A 15,825-nucleotide genomic window follows, 5' to 3' on the forward strand; every position below is an offset into this window, starting at 1 on the left:
GTATACACTTTGACGGCATGAGTCTCTAAACTCCATTGTTGGGGGTGAGGAGCTCTGCAGCGTCTCAATGAATTAATGCAATTGTTTCTATTTCATTCAAACGTGTGTGTGTTCCTATCTAAGATGTTCATTCGCGCTTAATTGTGAAGGAGGTGATGATCCGTGACACTCATCACCTCCCTCAATCCGTGAACGTGTACCTGACAAATACTTCCGTTCTACATCAGATTGAATGAGCGTCTCATAGCTTCCTTAATCAGAATCTTCGTGGTATAAGCTAGAACTGATGGCGGCCACTCTTGATGATCCGGAAAGTCTAAACCTTGTCTGTGGTATTCCGAGTAGGATTCAAGGATTGTATGGCTGTGACGAGCTTCAAACTCGCGATTGCTGAGCGTGATGACAAACGCAAAAGGATAAATGGATCCTATTCCAACATGATCGAGAACCAACAGTTGATTAGCCGTGCTGTGACAGAGCATCTGGACCGTTTTCACTGAGAGGATGGGAAGTAGCCACTGACAATGGTGACACCCTACATACAGCTTGCCATGGATGGAACTTTACAAACAATTGAGTTGAATATTACATTGCAGGAATTCAGAGGACAAAGCATCTCCAAAACTCCAACATATTCTCCATTACTGCACAACAAGTAACTATTTCACACTCTTTTATTATTCTAATAATTCCAACTGATAATTTTAATTAATATCCTGACTAAGACTGATAAAATAAACATAGCTTGCTTCAAACCAATAATCTCTGTGGGATCGACCCTTACTCACGTAAGGTATTACTTGGACGATGATGAGCGGATAATTTATACGCTTTTTAGCATTGTTTTTAGGTAGTTTTTAGTAAGTTCAAGCTACTTTTAGGGATGTTTTCATTAGTTTTTATGTTAAATTCACATTTCTGTACTTTACTATGAGTTTGTGTGTTTTTCTGTGATTTTAGGTAATTTCTGGCTGAAATTGAGGGACTTGAGCAAAATTCTGAAAAAGGCTGACAAAAGGACTGCTGATGCTGTTGGAATCTGACCTCCCTGCACTCAAAATGGATTTTCTGGAGCTACAGAACTCCAAATGGCGCGCTCTCAACGGCGTTGGAAAGTAGACATCCAGGACTTTCCAGCAATATATAATAGTCCATACTTTATTCGGAAATTGACGACGTAACTTGGCGTTGAACGCCAAGTTCATGCTGTTGTCTGGAGTTAAACGCCAGAAAAACGTCATGATCCGGAGTTGAACGCCCAAAACACATCATAACTCGGAGTTCAACTCCAAGAGAAGCCTCAGCTCGTGGATTGATCAAGCTCAGCCCAAGCATACACCAAGTGGGCCCCGGAAGTGGATTTATGCATCAATTACTTACTCATGTAAACCCTAGTAGCTAGTTTATTTATAAATAGGACTTTTTACTAGTGTATTAGACATCTTGGGACGATTAGTTCTCAGATCATGGGGGCTGGCCATTCGGCCATGCCTGAACCTTTTACTTATGTATTTTCAACGGTGGAGTTTCTGCACACCATAGATTAAGGGTGTGGAGCTCTGCTGTACCTCAAGTATTAATGCAATTCTATTTTCTTTTATTCAAATCTCTCTTATTCTTATTCCAAGATATTCATTCGTACCCAAGAACATGATGAATGTGATGATTATGTGACGTTCATCATCATTCTCACCTATGAACGCGTGTGATTGACAACCACTTCCGTTTTACAAGCAACAGAAGCTTGAATGTGTATCTCTTAGATTCCCCAACAGAATCTTCGTGGTATAAGCTAGATAGATGGCGGCATTTATGAGGATCCGGAAAGTCTCACCTTGTCTATGGTATTCCGAGTAGGATCCTGGGAATCCGGAAAGTCTAACCTTGTCTGTGGTATTCCGAGTAGGATTCCGGTAATGAATGACTGTGACGTGCTTCAGACTCGCAAGTGCTGGGCGTTAGTGACAGACGCAAAAGAATCAAGGGATTCTATTCCAGTAGGAGCGGGAACCAACCAGTGATTAGCCGTGCTGTGACAGAGCGCGTGAGCGTAGTTTTCACTGCGAGGATGGGATGTAGCCTTCGGCCAGGTGATGCCTCCAGGCGATTAGCCATGCGAGTGACAGCCGCAGAGGACCATTTTCCCGAGCGGATTAAAAGTAGCCATCGTCGAACGGTGAACCCCTATACACAGCTTGCCATGGAAAGGAGTAAGAAGGATTGAGTTGAAGCAGTAGGAAAGTAGGCGTCCTTGAGCCATACAGTATCTCCATTCGCTTATCTGAAATTCCCACCAATGAATCTGCATAAGTATTCTATCCCTTTTATTATTTCTTCTTTTTATTAATTTTCGAAACCATAACCCAATTTAATCTGCCTAACTGAGATTTACAAGGTGACCATAGCTTGCTTCATACAAACAATCTCTGTGGGATCGACCCTTACTCGCGTAAGGTTTATTACTTGGACGACCCAATACACTTGCTGGTTAGTTGAACGGAGTTGTGTCCACTCGTGCCAATTTCAAATTCCATAAAAGTACAAGGAGTACAACTTAAAGAATATGGATCACAATTTCGTCCACCAAGTTTTTGGCGCCGTTGCCGGGGATTGTTCGAGTATGGACAACTGACGGTTCATCTTGTTGCTCAGATTAGGTAATTTTCTTTTCAAAATTTTTCTTTTCTTTTTCGTTTTTCCAATAATGTTTTTTCGAAAAAAATTAAATAAAAATACAAAAAAAATTAGAAAATCATAAAAATCAAAAATATTTTGTGTTTCTTGTTTGAGTCTTGAGTCAATTTTTAAGTTTGGTGTCAATTGCATGCTTTAAAAATTTTTTTCTTGCATTTTTCGAAAATTCATGCATTCATAGTGTTCTTCATGATCTTCAAGTTGTTCTTGATAAGTCCTCTTGTTTGATCTTGATGTTTTCTTGTTTTGTGTTGTTTGATTGTTTTTCATATGCATTTTTCGTTTGTTAAAATCCATGCATTAAAGATTTCTAAGTTTGGTGTCTTGCATGTTTTCTTTGCATCAAAAATTTTTTCAAAATTATGTTCTTGATGTTCATCATGATCTTCAAAGTGTTCTTGGTGTTCATCTTGACATTCATAGCATTCTTGCATGCATTCATTGTTTTGATCTAAAAATTTCATGCATTGAGTAAATTTGTTGTTTTTCTCTCTCATAATTAAAAATTCAAAAATCAAAAAAAAAATATCTTTTCCTTATTTCCCTCCAAATTTTCGAAATTTTGGGTTGACTTGGTCAAAAATTTTTAAAATTAGTTGTTTCTTACAAGTCAAGTCAAAATTTCAATTTTAAAAATCTTAACTTTTCCATATTTTTTTATTATTTTCGAAAATTCTAAAAATTATTTTTCAAAATCTTTTTCTTATCTTTTATACCATATTTTCGAAAATTAGCTAACAATTAATGTGATTGGTTCAAAAATTTGAAGTTTGTTACTTTCTTGTTAAGAAAGGTTCAATCTTTAAATTCTAGAATCTTATCTTGTAGTTTCTTGTTAGTTAAGTCATTTTAAAAAATTAATTTTTTTTCAAAATATCTTTTTCTTAAAACTTTTATCTTATCTTTGTATCTTATCCTTTTTAAATTTTATATTTTTCAAAATTTGATTTCAAAATATCTTATCTAACTCCTTTTCTTCTTATCTTTTTAAAAAAATTTAATTTCAATATCTTTTTCAATCAACTAACTAACTTTTTGTTTGTTTCTTATCTTTTTCAAAACCACCTAACTATTTTTCCCTCTCTAATTTTCGAAAATATCTTACCCCTTTTTCAAAAATTCTTTTTTAATTAATTAATTGTTTCAAATTTTAATTTCAATTGCATTTTATCTTTAATTTTCGAAAATTACTAACCCCTTTTTAAAATTATTTTCGAAAATTCTCCCTCTCTTTTCTCATTCTATTTAATTATTTAATCACTAACACTTCTCTTCACCTCTCTTCATCTAAAAATCCGAATTCTTCTTCATTCTTCTGCCCCCTTCTTTTTCTACTAACATAAAGGAATCTCTATACTGTGACATAGAGGATTCCTCTTTCTTTTCTTGTTTTCTTCTCTTTCATATGAGCAGGAACAGGGATAAAGGCACTCTTGTTGAAATTGATCCAGAACCTGAAAGGACTTTGAAGAGAAAATTAAGAGAAGCTAAATTACAACAATCCAGAAACAACCTTTCAGAAATTTTCGAACAAGAAAAGGAGATGGCAGCCGAAAATAATAATAATGCAAGGAGAATGCTTGGTGACTGTTCCGGGGGTTACCTGAAACGTGCAGCTCGGTCGTCTTAGGGAGGCCCGAGATGGGGGGATTGATGACCCGAGCTTGATATGCCGAGTGGTTGGTGGTGGTACCTGCAATGACACTCCGATGCTTAAGTTAGCATGGGTCCAAGCAGATATTGAGTAGAATTAGAGTATGAGTTATACCTGGGTGCTCCAGTGTATTTATAGTAGTTGGCCGGGATCTTCCCTAGATAAGATATTCTTATCTTATCTTATCTTTTGGGAGTTTTATCCCTATCTTTGTGGAACCGCCTTTTCCCAGGCCTCTTTGGCCTTTAGGTTTTTGGGCTTCGTTCCCTTTGATGGGCTTTCTCAGCTTATTTGTCCGAGGTCCGACCTCAGGCGTGGGCCTTTGGGACGAGGTCGGACCTCTTATGAACTTGCCGAGTTTGGGGAGCTCGGTCAGGGTATGAACAGTGCCCCTGCCCGAGTTCGTCTCTTTGAGAGGTCGAGCTCGGGCATAGTAGTTTTTTTCAAAATTCAAAAATGGCCGTTTCTGCATTTATTGCATTTTACCGTTTCTCCTCGATTTCCGCTCGGGCTTTTGTGGAAGCATTATTTATTTGCCCCTTTCCTCCTGTTTATTCTGTTCCTTTCTGTTTTTCTAAGCTTTTCGCCATCTCTCTTTCGAGCACCGCTTCCTTCTTTCTCTTTGTTCTTCTCCTAAATATCTTTTTCTGTGCGTTTTTTCGAGGTTTCCTCTGTGCTGCCGTTTCGTTCTCCTTTCCGTCGGAGCTCGTCGTTTTCTTTCTTTCCAGGTTTGTTCTTATCTCTTTTCCTTTGCGCGCATGTGCTTCTGTTCTTTTGTGTGGCTCTTTGTCTGTTTTCTTTTTCTCTATGCCTGGGTTGCCCCGAAAAAGAGGCGCCGCCCTTGCTTTGTTGTTTGTGCATGGGGGGGCTCTTTTTGTTTTCTGGTATTTTGCTCCGGGTTGCTGTATTTTCTTCTAAAAGATCTTTGTTTCTTGTTTTGCTGAATGGGTTTTTGCTGTCTGCTTTTATGTGATTTTTGTCTGCTGTTGTATTCTTCTTTGTAGGCAAGATTTTTATGTCTCGAAAGGTACTTCAAGCGATGTCGACCAAGATTCCAAGTGGTCTTGGTTGGGTAGATCCTGTTCCTCTAAAAGTCCCTTCTGTAGTAGATTCTGAGTATTTAGCTAAGTTTCGTAGGCAATGTAGCATATGTGAAGATAGAGAGTCTGAGAGAGATTATGAACTAGTAGCCCCGGATTCCGAGGAGAGAGTGTGTTTCCCGCCTCTAGACAACTCCGAGAAGCTCTTCTTTTATGCTTATGATTGCTTTTTCTCTAAGCTGAGTGTCCGACTTCCCTTTTCCGACCTGGAGTCCGAGGTGTTGTGGTCTTGTAACCTTGCCCCTACGCAGCTCCATCCAAATTCATGGGCATTTTTAAAGCTGTTCCAACTTTTGTGTCAGTTTTTGGGTGTCCCTCCTTCTATTTCTCTTTTTTCCTATTTGTTTGTGTTGACGAAGCCGGGGTCGGGTGGAGGGAAGGTGTCCTGGGTTTCTTTTAGGGCTAACCAGGGAAGAAAGTTTGTACCCTGTATGATGAGTCTTTCACGATTTTAAGAACTTTTATTTCAAGGTCCGGGCTACTGGAGACGTCCGACCTTTCTTCCTAGATGAGAGTGGGGAGCCTTCTTTTCCTCTTTGTTGGCAGGAGAATGTAGTGTCTGTTAAGTATACCCTTGAGAGTCTAGATGAGGTGGAGCAGGCCTTTGTGGGTGTAGTGAGCAGTTTATGGGGTCGGGCACCTCACTTGGACACGAAGAAAATGTTGGGAGATCCAAGCCTTCTCCGTTCCGAGTTAGGTAGTTCCCGACCTCTTCCGAAATTAGTATTTTTGGTTTTGCTTGTTTTTGGTAGAATTTCTGTTGTGGTAATCCTTTTTCTTTATTTCTTGCAGAGATGTCTTCTCAGGCGGATTCCATGAAATTTCTTCGTCGGACGAAGAAGTCTGTGGCTGCTCGGAATATCGAGTCCGGGGAGGCTTCTGCCCGAGCTTCTCCGCAAAAGGCTACCGTGGGTGTTCAGACTTCGGTCGAAGACTATTCCGACTCCCCAGTTCCGAGCTATAAGTCGGGATCCTCCGACCTCTGGGCCTGCTACTTCTTCTCCTCCTCCGTTCTCAGGTCCTCCTCCCAAGAAGCAGAAGACCTCTCAAGAGCTTGCTGGTTTCAATGATAAGGACTTTGATGCTCTTGGTTGGATTGAGCAGCACATCCTCCCTCAGACCTTTATTTCTACTGATGATGTGTCTATGGAGCATCATTTTCAGTATATGGTGCGGAGCTGTGTCCGGATGGCTAGTCTTCATGCCGCTATTGCCCGGGAGTTCAAGAAATCCCCCATTGGTGCGACCAGCTCCCGACTTGAGAAGGCTCAGTCTGAGCTTGATAGGATTAGTCAACTGAAGGCTGCCAGGATTACTGAGCTGGAGGCCTCTTTGGAGAAAGAGAAAGCTAGGGCTACTGCGGCTGTGGCGTCAGTGAAGACATCTGAGGAGATGGCGAAGGCGGCCACAGAGAATTATACTCGGCTATATGCCGAGCTTGTGGAGACAAAGGAGGAGTTGCAATCTGCGCAGGACAAGTTTTACGAGCTCGAAGGTCATGTGGCCAAGGGTATGGATGCTATGTTTGAAAATCTGAAGGCTCAGGTTCGGGTTCTTGCTCCCGACCTAGATCTGAGCTCGTTCAGTACGGATAATGTCGTTGTGGAGGGAAAGATTGTTCCCGCTCCAAACGAGGATGATGTTCCGGCGTCCGACCCCGAAGTTCCTGTTGAGAACCCGACTTCCTCTTTGGCCGGGAATGGGTTTGGTGTGGGGGTTTCAAACCCGGGCGACGTTGCCGTCGATGCAGTCCCGATTTCTATGTTTGCTCCGCAGCCTTTTGTTGATGAGGAGTCTGGAAAGGTCCTTGATCCTTTGTAATCTTTTTATTTTTGGTGTTTTGCCCGACCTGTGGGCTCTTTTGTCTTTTTCTGTTGAACGCTTTTGGACACCTTTTTTGCTTTATTAGCTACTTGTGGTAACTTTTTAGCTTATTATGCGGTGTTTTGTTCGCGTTTTGACTTTCTGTTCCGCTTTTATGCTTTTTAGTTGTTTTTGGATAACAACTTTTTAGCTAGCGTTTTGAAATTTTTGTTTTAGCCTTTGTTCGCGTTTTGGCTTTTGTTTCCACTTTTATGCTTTTTAGTTGTTTTTTGGCTAACAACTTTCTAGCTAGCGTTTTGAAACTTTTGTTTTAGCCTTGTTTCGCGTTTTGGCTTTTGTTTCCGCTTTTATGCTTTTTTAGTTGTTTTTGGATAACAACTTTTTAGCTAGCGTTTTGAAATTTTTTGTTTTAGCCTTTGTTCGCGTTTTGGCTTTTGTTTCCGCTTTTATGCTTTTTAGTTGTTTTTTGGCTAACAACTTTCTAGCTAGCGTTTTGAAACTTTTGTTTTAGCCTTGTTTCGCGTTTTGGCTTTTGTTTCCGCTTTTATGCTTTTTAGTTGTTTTTGGATAACAACTTTTTAGCAAGTGTTTTCGAAACTTCCTTTGATTTCGTTCTTTTCGCTTGAACTTTTTAGTTGTTCGTGTGTAGCAACTTTTTAGTAAGCGTTTTCGAAATCTCGGACCTCGGGCCTTCGAGTACCTCCTTTTGTTGGGTCCGACTTTGGCGTTTGGTCGGCCCTTTTTAAGTTATTTTTGTAATCTCTTTTTGGCCTTTTTGAGCCTTTTCAGAGTTACTTTATAACTTCTCACATTAATTTGAACCTCGTCGCTTTATCTTTGCCGACCTTGTGTGGCCTTTTGGCAAATGATTTTTTGCGTTTTGTCGAGCATAAATTAATGCGCCTTGGCGGGGTACTTTCTAGGATTCGTTTCATCATGAGGAAAATATAGGAAAAAATTTGATTAGTATTAAAAAAGAAAGAATATTTACAGAGTGTTTACCCTTTGACTAGGTCGGGTGTCTTACTTAACCGGGTGTCTCATTAAAAAACCCTTGTAGGGAAAAAAAGTACACCTCGGGTTAAGTTTTTCTAGCTGTAGTACCGTCTTAGATTGCAGGCGTGCCAGGCCCTGGGCAGCTCGTTGCCTTCTAGGTCGGATACTTTGTAATAGCCTGTTCCTAAGACTTCTGTTACCTTGTAGGGCCCTTTCCAATTTGCGGCTAGCTTTCCTTCTCCCGACTTTCGTGTTCCGATATCATTTCGGATTAGAATTAGGTCGTGAATGGAGAAGCTTCGCTTTATTACTTTTTGATTGTATCTGAGGGCCGTTCGCCGCTTAAGGCTTCTTCTCGAATCCGAGCTCTTTCTCGGACCTCGGGGAGGAGGTCGAGTTCTTCCCTTTGTGCCTGCGGGTTATCTTTTTCATTGTAGAAGATGACTCTGGGTGACCCTTCATCTATTTTGATAGGAATCATTGCCTCCATCCCGTATGCTAGTCGGAACGGTGATTCTCCCGTTGTAGAGTGTGGGGTTGTCCGATATGCCCATAGTACCTGGGGGAGCTCCTCGGCCCATGCCCCTTTGGTCTCTTGGAGTCTTCGTTTTAACCCGGCCAAGATGACTTTATTTGCAGCTTCTGCTTGTCCATTGGCTTGTGGGTGCTCTACTGATGTGAATTGCTGTTTGATTTTTAGTTCGGCCACCAATTTCTGAAAACTTGTGTCCGTGAATTGTGTTCCATTGTCTGTTGTGATGGAGTAGGGGACTCCGAACCTTGTGACAATGTTTTTGTATAGGAATTTGCGGCTTTTCTGAGCCGTAATGGTGGCTAAGGGTTCAGCTTCGATCCATTTTGTGAAGTAGTCGACCCTACTATGAGGTATTTGACTTGCCCCGGTCCTTGTGGGAATGGGCCGAGTAGGTCGAGTCCCCATTTTGCGAAGGGCCATGGTGCAGTAATGCTGATAAGGTCTTCGGGTGGTGCCTTGTGAAAATTGGCGTGTTTTTGGCAGGGGGGCATATTTTCACAAACTCTGTTGCGTCTCTTTGCAAGGTCGGCCAGTAGAACCCGGCCCTGACTACTTTTTTGGATAGTGCCCGAGCTCCGAGATGGTTCCCACACATGCCTTCGTGGACTTCTTCGAGGACGCCTTTTGTTTCTGAGGTCGGAACGCACCTAAGGAGAGGATTCGAGAGTCCTCTTCTGTATAATACGTCGTGAATTAGTGTATAATTCTGGGCGTCCTTTGTGAGCCTCTTAGCTTCTTTTCTTTCGGCGGGGAGAGTTCTCGACTTCAGGTAGTTGAGTATGGGGGTCATCCATCCTTGCTTTTGGCTGGATATATTTAGTGCTTCTTCCTCCCTTAGCACGGAGGGCGATTGTAAGGTTTCCTGGAGGAGACTTCTGTTGTTGCCTCCGGGTTTGGTGCTGGCGAGCTTGGAGAGGGCGTCTGCCCGGGCATTTTGTTCCCGGGGTATGTGCTGGATCTGTATTTCTGGAAAGTGGCGTAATTGTGCCTGTGTTTGGTCCAGGTATTTCTTCATAGTTGGGTCTTTGGCCTGGTAGTTTCCATTTACTTGTGATGTGACGACCTGGGAGTCACTGAAGATTGTGATTTTCTGGGCTCCGACCTCTTCGGCTAGCTTTAGACCTGCTAGTAGGGCCTCGTATTCGGCCTGGTTGTTCGACGCCTGGAACCCGAATTTTGGGGATAGTTCTATCCGTGTTCCTTGGTCGCTTTCGAGTATAACCCCGGCTCCGCTTCCTGTTTTGTTTGAGGACCCGTCGACATATAGGTTCCATGAGAGTGGGGTTCCAGGGGTTTCAGTGTATTCTGCGATGAAGTCGGCTAGATACTGAGACTTTATGGCAGTCCGGGCTTCATAGTGGAGGTCGAACTCGGACAGTTCCACCGCCCATTGTAGTATTCGTCCTGCCAGGTCTGTTTTTTGCAGGATGTGTCTCATGGGTTGGTTTGTCCGGACTTTGATGGTGTGGGCTTGAAAGTAGGGTCGGAGCCTCCGAGCTGTGAACACTGGGGCGTAGGCGAATTTTTCTATTTTCTGATAGTTTAATTCGGCCCCTTGCAGTGCCTTGCTTACAAAGTATATGGGGTGTTGTCCTTGGTCATTTTCTCGTATTAACGCTGAAGCGATTGCTCGATGTCCGACCGAGAGGTATAGTACGAGCTCTTCCCCTTTTAGAGGTCGGGTTAGGACTGGTGGCTGCCCGAGGAATTCCTTGAATTCTTGGAAGGCTTTTTCGCACTCCGGGGTCCACGAGAAGGGTTTCCCTTTCTTTAGGAGTGAGTAGAGAGGTAGTGATTTTATCGCTGATCCTGCCAAGAATCTTGATAGGGCGGCCAGCCTTCCATTCAGTTGTTGTACTTCTTTGACACACGTCGGGCTCTTCATATTAAGTATTGCTTGGCATTTGTCCGGGTTTGCTTCGATGCCCCTTTGAGTCAGCATGAAGCCTAAGAACATTCTGGCTTCTGCGGCGAAGGTGCATTTCGTCGGGTTAAGTCTCATGTTGTGTTTTCTGAGGGTGCCAAAGACACTGGTGAGGTCGGTCAGCAAGTTTCTGTCTTCTTGTGTCTTTACCAGCATGTCGTCGACGTATACCTCTAGTTGTAGTCCGATGTGCTCTGAGAACACTTTGTTCATTAGCCTTTGGTAGGTTGCCCCTGCGTTCTTCAGCCCGAAGGGCATTACTACGTAGCAGTAGTTTGCCCTTGGGGTTATGAACGAGGTCTTTTCTTGGTCAGGTCCATACATCGGGATTTGGTTGTATCCCGAGTATGCGTCCATGAAGGAGAGATATCTATAGCCTGAGGCTGCGTCTACTAAGGCGTCGATGTTTGGTAGTGGATATGGATCTTTGGGGCAGGCTTTGTTGAGATCTGTGTAGTCGACGCACATCCTCCACTTTCCATTGGGCTTTTTTACCAGGACCACGTTTGCGAGCCATAGGGGGTATTTTACTTCCCTAATGAACCCTGCATCTAGTAGCGCTTGTACTTGTTCTTCTATTGCTTGCATGCGTTCGGGCCCGAGCTTCCTGCGTCTTTGTTGGACAGGTCGGGATCCCGGGTATACTGATAGCTTATGGCACATCAGGTCGGGGCTTATGCCTGGCATGTCGGAGGCTTTCCAGGCGAAGAGGTCGGAATTCTCCCTTAAGAGGTTATGAGTTCCTCTTTTAGGCCTGCCTCGAGGTTTGCCCCTATGTTTGTTATTTTTTCAGGTGTGCTCCCGATCTGGACTTTTTCGGTTTCTCCCTCTGGTTGTGGCCGAAGATCTTCTCGGCTTGAACTCGTCCGAGTTCTATCGTGTTGATCTCTTTCCCTTTTAGGCTTAGGCTTTCGTTGTAGCATCGCCGTGCTATTTTTTGGTCGCCCTTTAGGGTAGCGATTCCTTTTGTGGTAGGGAACTTCATACAGAGGTGCGGGGTCGAGACTATAGCTGCCAGTCTGTTCAAGGTTGGTCGTCCGATGAGGGCATTGTATGCTGAAGTGACGTCGACTACGATGTAGTCGATGCTTAACGTTTTAGATTGCTCGCCTCTTCCAAAGGTAGTGTGTAGCGAGATGTATCCTAAGGGATGGATTGGGGCGTCCCCTAGCCCAAATAGGTCGGTGGGATAGGCTTTTAGCTCTTTTTCCTCAAGTCCGAGCTTGTCGAAGGCCGCTTTGAACAGGATATCTGCTGAGCTTCCTTGGTCAATCAGGGTTCGATGTAAGTTGACGTTTGCTAGAACAACGGTGATCACCATTGGATCGTCGTGCCCGGGTATTATCCCTTGAGCATCTTCTCGGGTAAATGAGATAGTGGGTAACTCGGGCAGGGGACTGTCTTCTCGGACATGATAGACTTCCTTGAGGTGTCTTTTTCGCGAGGATCTGGACGTTCCTCCGCCTGCAAAACCTCCGTTTATCATGTGTATGTGCCTTTCAGGGGTTCGCGGAGTTTGTTCGGTCCGATCTTCGTTATCTCCCCTCCTTCTCTTCTTGGTCTCTTCTCCTTTCTCTGCTATGTACCTGTCGAGTTTTCCTTCTCTGGCTAGCTTTTCTATAACATTCTTTAGGTCGTGGCAGTCGTTGGTAGGATGACCATAGAGCTTGTGATATTCACAGTACTCGGACCGATCTCTCCCCGCTCTCTTGTGCTTTAGAGGTCGGGGCGGTGGGATCTTTTCGGTGTGGCATACTTCTCTGTAGACGTCTACCAGGGAGACTCGGAGGGGGGTGTAGTTGTGGTACTTCCGCGGCTTGTCCGAGTTGGGTTCTTCTTTCTTCTTCTGTTCCCGATCTCGATCTCGGAGTGGGTAGGCTGATTCCCTCCTAGGAGGGTCTCTAAGCTGGGAGGTTTCCTCCATGTTGATGTATTTTTCTGCCCGCTCCTGCACCTCGTATAGGGAGGTCGGGTATCGTTTGGATAGGGATTGGCTAAACGGTCCCTCTTTTAAGCCGTTTGCCAGTCCCATGATGGCTGCTTCGGTGGGCAGGTGTTGTATGTCCAGGCAGGCTTTGTTGAATCGCTCCATGTATTCTCGGAGAGTTTCTTGGTTACCTTGTTTGATCCCGAGTAGACTGGGGGCATGTTTTGCCTTGTCCTTTTGAATGGAGAACCTCGTTAGGAACTTTTTGGTTGAAGCTGGTGATTGATCTTGGTGGCAGTTTGTCGAACCACTTCATAGCTGACTTGGTGAGAGTGGTGGGGAAGGCTTTGCACCGAATCGCGTCGGAGGCGTCGACTAGGTACATTCTGCTTCTGAAGTTGCTGAGGTGGTGACTTGGATCGGTGGTGCCGTCGTAGAGATCCATATCGGGTGGTTTGAAGTTTCGTGGTACCTTCTCCTTCTTGATCTCTAGCGTGAAGGGATCATGATTGCTTTCGGGGGTGGTGCCGCGTTCCCTCCGGTCCTTCAGGTTGGCCTCTATTTTTCGCAGTTTTTCTTCTAATTCTCTGCGCTTGCGAGCTTCCCTTCTCAGATCTTGTTCAGTCTCTTTCTGCCTCTTTATGTCCTCTTCGAGTTGTTTTAGTCGGTTTTGTTGTGCCCGGACTGCTTCTAGAATTTCCGAACTTTCTTCTTTTTCGGGATTTTGTGGATCTTTGTTTGGGAGCGATGTCTTTGGGCGATTCTGTTTGCTTCCTCCTGGAGTGCGCGGTGATAGAGGGCTGTCCGATCGTTCTCCGGTGTCAACTTCCTCCTCTTGTTCTGATGTGGCGTGGTTATTGTTGGGAGGGTCGTCCGCCATGGTAAAGGGATGACTTCCAGGTCCCCGGCAACGGCGCCAATGTTCCGGGGGTTACCTGAAACGTGCAGCTCGGTCGTCTTAGGGAGGCCCGAGATGGGGGGATTGATGACCCGAGCTTGATATGCCGAGTGGTTGGTGGTGGTACCTGCAATGACACTCCGATGCTTAAGTTAGCATGGGTCCAAGCAGATATTGAGTAGAATTAGAGTATGAGTTATACCTGGGTGCTCCAGTGTATTTATAGTAGTTGGCCGGGATCTTCCCTGGATAAGATATTCTTATCTTATCTTATCTTTTGGGAGTTTTATCCCTATCTTTGTGGAACCGCCTTTTCCCAGGCCTCTTTGGCCTTTAGGTTTTTGGGCTTCGTTCCCTTTGATGGGCTTTCTCAGCTTATTTGTCCGAGGTCCGACCTCAGGCGTGGGCCTTTGGGACGAGGTCGGACCTCTTATGAACTTGCCGAGTTTGGGGAGCTCGGTCAGGGTATGAACAGTGACTTTACAAAGCCAACGTCCAAGTTTGATGGAAGAAGCATCTCCATTCCTGCCATTGGAGCCAACAACTTTGAGCTGAAACCTCAGCTAGTTGCCTTAATGCAACAAAACTGCAAGTTTTATGGACTTCCATCTGAAGATCCTTATCAGTTTTTAACTGAGTTCTTGCAGATCTGTGAGACTGTAAAGACGAATGGAGTTGATCCTGAAGTCTACAGACTCATGCTTTTCCCTTTTGCTGTAAGAGACAAAGCTAGAATATGGTTGGATTCACAACCTAAGGACAGCCTGGACTCCTGGGATAAGCTGATCACAGCCTTCTTGGATAAATTCTTTCCTCCTCAAAAGCTGAGCAAGCTGAGAGTGGATGTTCAAACCTTCAAACAAAAAGATGGTGAATCCCTCTGTGAAGCTTGGGAAAGATACAAGTAACTGACCAAAAGATGTCCATCTGACATGTTTTTAGAATGGACCATTTTAGATATATTCTATTATGGTCTCTCTAAATTTTCGAAAATGTCATTGGACCATTCTGCAGGTGGATCTATTCACCTGAAGAAAACGCCTGAAGAGGCTCAAGAACTCATTGACATGGTTGCAAATAACCAGTTCATGTACACTTCTGAGAGGAATTCTGTGAATAATGGGATGCCTCAGAAGAAAGGAGTTCTTGAAATTGATACTCTGAATGCCATATTGGCTCAGAACAAAGTGTTGACTCAACAAGTCAACATGATCTCTCAAAATCTGAATGGATGGCAACATGCATCCAACAATACTAGAGAGGCAGCTTCTGAAGAAGCTTATGATCCTGAGAACCCTGCCATGGCAGAGGTTAATTACATGGGTGAACCTTATGGAAACACCTATAACTCATCATGGAGAAATCATCCAAATTTCTCATGGAAGGATCAACAAAAGCCTCAACAAGGCTTTAACAATGGTGGACGCAACAGGCTGGGCAATAGCAAGCCATATCCATCATCTTCTCAGCAACAGACAGAGAATTCTGATCAAAACACTTCTAATTTAGCCAATGTAGTCTCTGATCTGTCAAAAGCCACTTTCAGTTTCATGAGTGAAACAAGATCCTCCATCAGAAATCTGGAGGCACAAGTGGGCCAGCTGAGTAAGAAAGTCATTGAAACTCCTCCCAGTACTCTCCCAAGCAATACAGAAGAGAATCCAAAAGGAGAGTGCAAAGCCATTGACATAGTCAATATGGCAGAATGCACAAGGGAGGAGGAGGACGAAAATCCTTGTGAGGAAGACCTCCTGGGACGTTCCTCAAGCAAGAAGGAGTTTCCTATTAAGGATCCAAAGGAATCTGAGGCTCATACAGAGACCATAGAGATTCCATTGAATCTCCTTCTGCCATTCATGAGCTCTGAAGACTATTCATCCTCTGAAGAGGATGAAGATGTAACTGGAGAGCAAGTTGCTCAATATTTAGGAGCTATCATGAAGCTGAATGCCAAGTTGTTTGGTAATGAGACTTGGGAAAGTGAACCTCCCTTGCTCATTAATGAACTGGATACTTGGATTCAGAAAATTCTACCTCAAAAGAAACAAGATCCTGGCAAGTTCTTAATACCTTGTACCATAGGCACCATGATCTTTGAAAAAGCTCTGTGTGATCTGGGGTCAGGGATAAATCTTATGCCACTCTCTGTAATGGAGAAGCTGGGGATCATTGAGGTACAACCTGCCTTGTTCTCATTACAACTGGCAGACAAGTCATTGAGACAAGCTTATGGAATAGTAGAGGACGTGTTAGTAAAGGTTGAAGGCCTTTAC

General features: G+C 43.9%; 1 non-coding gene across 1 annotated transcript; it reads right to left on the reverse strand.

Moving 5' to 3' along the window:
* Window positions 1–14,382: 14,382 nt before the first annotated feature.
* On the reverse strand, window positions 14,383–14,486 carry LOC130964188 (small nucleolar RNA R71). The gene has a single exon (XR_009080292.1). It is a non-coding gene; the product is annotated as a small nucleolar RNA R71 (small nucleolar RNA).
* Window positions 14,487–15,825: the final 1,339 nt, after the last annotated feature.

This window comes from Arachis stenosperma, chromosome 2 (genome assembly GCF_014773155.1).
Source record: "Arachis stenosperma cultivar V10309 chromosome 2, arast.V10309.gnm1.PFL2, whole genome shotgun sequence".
NCBI classification, from domain to species: domain Eukaryota; kingdom Viridiplantae; phylum Streptophyta; class Magnoliopsida; order Fabales; family Fabaceae; genus Arachis; species Arachis stenosperma.